Genomic DNA, 6688 nt, shown 5'->3' on the forward strand with positions numbered 1-6688 from the left:
TAGTCGAGCAGATTGCATTTAATTCCACATGCGATGACGCATCTAACTTCCATTTATTTGTTGAAAGTTCTTTCAAAAATTTAACTGCGTTTGGCATTTGCAAAAGAGCTTCAATGAATGGTAAGTTAATATGCAACTTTTTTAAGAGTTTAAGAAATTTACCAAATTGTTTTTTGGTGCGGTCTTTCTTAGTTGCGTCGGGATATAGAACACGAAGTGTATACTCTCTACTTACCGGTTTCTGCTTACTGTGGTTCACCTCATCCTTACCTTTACTTACCATAAGTCCTTGCCTCGGTCTTGGTTTAGGTTCAACTAACCCTACTTCACCTTGAACAATAATCGCATGAAGTTGTTTTCTTGGGTTAGTTTTGGTGTTACTTGGCAAGTTACCATGTGGTCGTTCAGAATTCAAATTAGCAAGCTGTCCTATTTGAGTTTTGAGCCCTTGAATCAATGCTTGCTGATTCTTAAGCTCTATTTCAGTATTCTAAAAGTGAGTTTCTAACAACGAGATGAATTTTGTGAGCATCTCTTCAAGGTTCGATTTCTTCTCTTGTTGGTAAGGTGGTTGTTGATAACCTGGAGGATGTTGTGGCCTTTGATTTCCTTGACTACCCCATGAGAAATTGGGATGGTTCCTCTAGCCTGCATTATAAGTATTACTATACGGGTTACTTTGAGGTCTATAATTATTACCCATATAGTGGGCTTATTCCTCCTCGGTGCTAGAGTTGAAGGATGGATAATCTGTGTTGTGTACTCCTCCTCTGTTTGAATCACACCTCAACACTAGATGTACCTGAGTAGAAACACACAAACCATCAATCTTTTTATTTAAAAGTTCTACCTAGTTAGATAGCATAGTGACCACGTCGAGGTTAAAAACACCAGCTGCTTTTGCCGACTTCGTTCTCATGACTTGGCACTGATAATTATTCAGTGACATTTCTTCAATAAATTCGTAGGCCTTTTTAGGTGTTTTGTTGTTTAAAGTTTCATCGGCAACTGCATCAATCAGTTGCCTTATTGAGGGGTTCACACCGTTGTAAAAAGTCTAGACCTGCAGCTATTGAGGTAACCCATGGTGAGGGCACCGTCTCAATAAGTCCTTGTATCTCTCCCATGTGTCATAAAGAGTTTCTAAATCCATCTGTACAAATGAAGAGATATCATTCCTCAATTTAGCTGTTTTAGTCGGCGGAAAATATTTAAGTAAAAATTTTTTGGTCATTTGCTCCCAAGTGGTGATTAACCCTCGTGGTAACGAGTTTAACCACTCTTTAGCCTTATTTCTCAATGAAAAGGGAAACAACCGAAGGTGAATGGCATCGTCAGAAACGCCATTTATTTTGAAAGTATCACAGAACTCTAAGAAATTGGCCAAATGAGTATTTGGGTCTTCATCCTACAAACCATCAAACTGAACAAACTGTTGAATCATTTGTATAGTGTTAGGTTTCAGTTCAAAATTATTTGCAGCAATTATAGGTCTACAATACTCGATTCAGCCCCCGTTAAATTAGGCTTAGCATAGTCGTACATAGTACGACGAGCAGGATTCTGATTCACTAGATTTGTGGCAACCAAGGAGGCAGCGGATTATTTTGATTTTCAGCCATCTCCTCGGTTGTAATATGGATATCATCCTCTCGCTCTTCCTCTATGCATTGTAGACTTCACCTTATTTCACTTTAGTTCGTACGAGCTGTGCTCTTGATCTCACTGTCAAAAAGCAAAGGTCCTGACAGGTTTCTCCTAGTTATAAACTAGAGACACTTGCCAGAAGCAATTAAAAAGAAAAATTTAGAAAAGAAAAATTAAACTTAAAAACAAAAAATAAATTGCAATAAAAATAAAAAATGACTAAAGTAATAAAAATTGAGCGTTCCTAATATCTTAGTCCCTTGGCAACTGATCGCGATTTTGTGTAACAGGTTTTAAATATTTATAAAGAATTGTTCTTGAAACTAACTATTATCATGATGTAGGTAAGTGATCGCGGTTCTCGTGACAGGTAAGTTTTAAATATTTATAATTAATCATTCTTGAAACTAACTATTATCTCGATGTAGGCAAGTGTACCTATCAAACAGTAGTACAGTTTTAGCAAGACCAGATTGTCGAACCCAAAGGAACTAAAAGTACTAGTAATGACTGTCTTTTTATTATCTAGCCTAAGAATAATGGAATTTGTTTTAACTAACTAATTAACTAATCTAAGAATTCATAGAAAGTAGAACTGGGGAATTACTTTTGGAAAAAAACAATTGAATTAAGACAATACCTAAGGAAAAATCCACCTAGACTTTACTTGTTATTCTGGCTTTGAATCGGATGATTTATTCATTTAACTTGTTCCGTAGAGATCACTAAGTTATGTTATTATCCCTATTCAAGACTAATAACGTCTAATCCCTAGATTGAATAATTGATACTTTTCTCTAAGTAACACCCTAGGGTTGCATTAACTCGATCTATGGATCCCCTTATTAGGTTTCACCCTAATCCAGCAAAATCTTGTCACCCTATCTCTAGGCGCGCAATCAACTCCGCTTAATTATGACAAATTTACTCTTAGACAAGGTCTATTCCTCTTCTGAATAAGAGCTTATCTTGAATCAGTATCCTGGGATATCAAACCAAGAGTTAAGAACACATAATTAAGAACAAGTTAAATATTTATAATACAATTTAGAAAATAATAACAAGATTCGTCTTAGGCTTCATCCCCCTTAGGTATTTAGGGGATTTTGTTCATAACTAAAAAGAAAAATATTTCATAAGAATAACAAATACAAAACATAAAGAAAACCAAAAACTCTTGAAGGGAAATTGAGGGGAGATCTTCAGTCTTGATGATGAATCCGGCTTCTAAGATGGAACAATCGACTTTCTTCGAGTAATTCCTTCCTCCCTCTCCATGCCTCCCCCTTTTCTTCCTCCTCTAAGGTGTATTTATAGGTTTAAGAATGCCTAAGAACCCTCGAAATTAGCCTTTTTCAAATTGGACTCAACTTGGGCTCGGCAAGGACACGCCTGTGTGACATGCCCGTGTGAATCGTGCTTCGAATCTACCAAATTGACACGGCCGCGTGGTCTGCCCGTGTGAGGAAGTCCAGGCCATGTTGATTTCGTACTTTGGCTCATTTTCTCCGTTTTTGGACCGGTTCTCGCTCCTTTCGCTCTCCTATGCTCTCTTAAGTATAAAATATGAAAAGAAGGCATTAGGAGCATCGAATTCACCAATTCTAAGGAAAAATCATCCATAAAATGTGTTAAGCATGGGGTAAAAATATGTATAAATTATGGTTTATCAAATACCCCCACACTTAAGCATTTGCTTGTCCTCAAGAAAAATTCTCAACTCATAATCAAAATAAATCCATCTCAACCAATAATTCCTATCGATAATATCTCAAAATAATCCATAGGTAATCATACATTGAAAATTCAACTGAAAGAACATCAAAGTTTCAATCATTCCAAGTTGAGCACTTTATCATCAAAATATAGGTGTCTCTAAAGATTCACTCAAATCACTCGAGGTGTTTAAGGACAATAAATGAAGCACTCAATAGTCAATAATGAAAAGTCATTACCATAGGCTTGCATGGAAATCACATCTCCACCACTATAAATTGAGGTGATACATCAATCAAAAGGTCTTCAGAGGGTTGTAACGTGGCTTTGGTTAGGGGGTGTCGTCACAAGCTGAAAGAAAAAGTTAGAATCTAGATTGAATTGAAAAATTTCCTAACAAGAAAAATAGCTAGTCATCCATTGAGTACAACAGAGCTTTTTTCAGAATATGAAATTTAACTTCTTTAGCTTAGAAAATTACTACTACTAAGATGTATACACTTTTTTTTAAGAACAAGTTAAATTACACAGTAGAATAAAACATAGCTAAGCAACTATTTCAATTCCAATCTCGAAAATAAATGGGGATCAAATTAATTTAGGGGATTTCAACAATAATGGGTTAAGGGTTAATATTAAGGGTAATACAAGAACTGGCTTGTTAGCTCAACGGGGTTTACTAAAGGTTAATCGTGGAGGTAGGCTTTTCATGGCATGAGTGGGTTAATCCTAAGTACCTTTCTCATTTGACATATCAAATCAAAAAATGTGGTCTTGACATGCATAATCAAGCAAGTTCTAGAATAACAGTTCAATACTGACACACTCAAAGCAATAATAAAAGTGTGCATGAAAGAATTAATAGATGCTCAAAAGGCTCAAAAATCTCTATGGCTTTTTGATGTTTAAAACTTGTGAATTCCAACTCAAAGTAATACCTAAACTTTGGGGAAACAACCTAAAATTTTAAATTCCTAAAGATCAACTTATCATGCTTGATTCTATAATGTCTTAAAGTTTAAACAATCAATGCATAAATGCCTATGTTTTAATTCAAGATATATCAATCAAAATCATAAATCAATCAAAATTTATCCTAAATATGATATTAGAGCTTTTCAAGAGAACAAGGCAGTCATTCAGGGATTTTTCTGATAGTGAAATAAATATCCCCCACACTTAAGATGTACATTGCCCTCAATGTACAAAGATAGATGTATAGAAAAGAATGTCAAAATAAGATAGGGAAAGAAGTGACACCTCCTGAGTGCTGAATGAATTTCCTTGAACTGGAGTGTCGGAGAATAATCGGCGTGAGGGTGGAGGAGGATACTCCGGCAGTGGTAGAGGTTCATTAGTCTGTAAGTCCTGCTCCAAAAGAATATTATATCTAGTGGTAGCATGGTCGTGGTCGAGCAGGACATGGCAGTCGTGGAGAACCTTTCCCGGTGGAGTTTTGAGTTCCAATGTGATGATGAGCTTAGGAGCTCTATATAATTGTGACAGAATCAGGAACATTTTAGGGGGTATAAATAATAATAATTACTCTGAATGAAATAATCGATATTGATAAATATAAAATAAAATTCTAAAATCTAAGAAAAATAAAAAAATAAGTTTTAATAAAAATTAAAAACATAAAATAATAAATAAATGTTTTTAAACATCTTGATCGCTGGATAGTTCGTGAGGTGGGACTGGCGATGAGATGTGGAGGTGCTGACAAATCTGCTGTAGAGTAGCATCAATGTTGTCAAATCGTTGAAAACACTGCTTCTCGAATCGAGTGAGGTGCTCAGAAATGTCAGCATATGAAGCCGCAGCATGAACTGGACGAGAGGGTGGTGGTGGCTGAGACGATGGGTCCTCGTGCTGTGGAGGGACATCATCAGGAATATCTTCATAGGCCTCTTCCTCGGTAGATTAGGCGAGACGGCATTGAGGAGGGTAGGTTCCTCGGCGCTTCAATCATCCTCATGCTAAGCATGCTCGAGATGCCTTGTGCAGACATCTGGCCAATAAGGATTAAGGATGATTCTTGGGCCGCAGTGCTGAGGAGCCCAAGGTGTCGAGCCAACCGAGTAACATAGGGGCCAATGGAGATGACCCCTTTCCTATGCCACTCTGCCTAGTGTTGAATGGTAAGGGCAATGAAATATGCAAGGTCGATGACGTGTCCGTACGATATACACTATAGAAAGTAGGCCCCGTAAGTGTTGACGACGCCAGTGCTCTCTCACCGTCCTGTAATCGTGTGAGCCAAAATGGCGTGTAGGTACCTCAGAGATGGAGGGAGAGCCGATGCCTTGGAGTGGCTAGGATTGTAGGTGGCCCCACCTGGTACTAGCGCGTCCTAGCACTGTGAAGGAGAAAGATGGATGTGGCGGTTGAGAGCATGTAAGTCATTCTTCTTCCTGAATTCCTCCGTATATAAACCCATTACAGTTAGAATTCTGGAACGCTGAGCTCGCGGACTAATCCACCAAGGCAAAATTGCACCGTGCCGGGATCATCGTAGTTCGTTATCATAGTCTGAAGATGAAATGTGGAGCATAATTCCATCGTAAGCTCGAGATACGTCGGCTTGATGATCCCAAAGAAAAGCTCCCATGGGTTGGTGGTCAGGAGGGCTCGAATCGCATCAGCCAACTGAACTTGTTCTACTGCAGTCCAGTCAATGCAACGGCCCGCAATTAAAGGTCGGGCCCGGAGTATTTGGAAAAGTTCTTCTTGGGGCCCGATGGGGAACCTTAGGAAAGGGTGACGAACATTCACGGTAGGACCTGAGGAAGATAACGCTCCCTTTCTTTTCTTTGAAGCATGGACAACAGCCTTTTTACCACCTGAAGATGACATCGTACCTGCAATTGGAAACATTAATTCGTCTTGATGAGTAGACAAGGGAAAATGCGACTAAATTCGAGGAGGGAAAATCCGTAAATATGTTCAGCCACAACTACTAAGTTTAACGAAAATAGTAAGTTCAGTGGCATACTTTTGTGGCATAAGTATAGTGATATAAGTGAAAAATGACAAAGAATAGAATGCAACATACTATATGAATGAATAGAAATTTCAACACAAGAGGCATGAATATTTTAACTATCCTAACTATGACTAATCAAATGGAGTAGAGAAATCATGTAATGCGTAATAATTTAAACATGAAAAAATAATAAGTACTCTAGATATGAAATGTAAGAGATAAAGAGATGAAAAGAACATAAGAAGTGCATAGTACTATGATAACTTATCATGAAAAATGAGTGCAATTAAAGGGAAAAGAGTAAACAAACGCTAGAAAGGGGAGAATGAACATCAAAAA

At 37.6% G+C, this 6688-nt stretch overlaps 1 non-coding gene across 1 annotated transcript; it reads left to right on the forward strand.

The window, feature by feature from the left end:
- Positions 1–1079: 1079 nt before the first annotated feature.
- Positions 1080–1186, forward strand: LOC121208648 (small nucleolar RNA R71). The gene has a single exon (XR_005903779.1). It is a non-coding gene; the product is annotated as a small nucleolar RNA R71 (small nucleolar RNA).
- The last annotated feature ends 5502 nt before the right edge of the window (positions 1187–6688 follow it).

The sequence above is a fragment of the Gossypium hirsutum genome, chromosome A10 (genome assembly GCF_007990345.1).
Source record: "Gossypium hirsutum isolate 1008001.06 chromosome A10, Gossypium_hirsutum_v2.1, whole genome shotgun sequence".
In the NCBI taxonomy this organism is placed as follows: domain Eukaryota; kingdom Viridiplantae; phylum Streptophyta; class Magnoliopsida; order Malvales; family Malvaceae; genus Gossypium; species Gossypium hirsutum.